Below are 1,075 nucleotides of genomic sequence, written 5' to 3'. Positions count from 1 at the left end.
CCCCCGCGCGCGCTCCCGCCCGGCTCCATCCACCCAACCAGGAAGTGAACCGCCGCCGGAAGTGCCTCTCGGGGCGGCGTGGAGAGCTGCCGGGGCCTCTCCAGCCTCCGCCGCTTGGTCGCGACAGACGGGAAGGAGTCGATGGAAAGAAGGGAACCCGGGGAAGGGGGCTTCGCTGCAGAGAGTTTTGGAAAAGAACGTCTACATCGCCCGACCTGCAGGGCACGCTGGGAAAGGTAGTTCGGCGCAGTCCCGCGGCTGGACTACAACTCCCAGGATGCCCCTGGAGGAGCGGGTGAGGCAGTGGCGGTGCCCTCCGCGGCCTCGAAGGTGGTTAATGGGGTGGTGCATTTGTGGGGATTCGGTTATTTAAACACATCCGGTAAAGAAACTGCCACGGTCTAGGCGTCCCTTCTGCTGCAGGTTCCACCCTGCTGCAGCCATCTTCTTTGCGGCTGGCCTCCGGGCACAAGGGATTCTGGGGGCTGTGGTTTCCGAAGGGATCGAGGCTGACACCTGAAGGACGCCGCTGAAACGCTTAGCCTCCAGCGGGTCACGCGCCGACGTCACCTGGGCAGAAGGTGGAAGAGAGAGGGTGATCGGCAACAGTGTGCTGACAGTTGGTTCAGGCCACATCAGAACTCCGATCCTAAAACCAATACAACGGATGCTTTTCAGCCCCCCAACCTCAAAAGCTGCTTTTGCTCGAGATGTTCTTGAGAGTCGGCTCCTTGGTCAGTCCTAAACCAGGCGCCCTGAGAAAGCTCAGTAAGATAGTCTCATCCAAGAGTCTGCAGACGAAATTTAAACCGAGAAACTGCTAATGTTTGAGTTCAGGTCAGGGTTCTAGGATGCCAGGAGATCCAGCCCATTGGTTCAACCCCAAACTTTGGGACTGGTCAGCCAATGGTGACCCTTAATTCTCCCACTTTTGCTAACACCCTGGGAGGGTCTGATCTTCACTGAACCCCTTCCACACAAGAACCCTACGCGGACATACTATTTTTCACTTCAAGAGTCTTCCATTAATGCTTATTGGTTCCTGATGTCGCCTGAATGCCTAGGAAGGGAGTGG

Source organism: Tupaia chinensis, unplaced genomic scaffold (genome assembly GCF_000334495.1).
Source record: "Tupaia chinensis unplaced genomic scaffold, TupChi_1.0 Scaffold000316_1, whole genome shotgun sequence".
Lineage (NCBI taxonomy): Eukaryota > Metazoa > Chordata > Mammalia > Scandentia > Tupaiidae > Tupaia > Tupaia belangeri.
Note: the sequence above shows the minus strand (reverse complement) of the source record.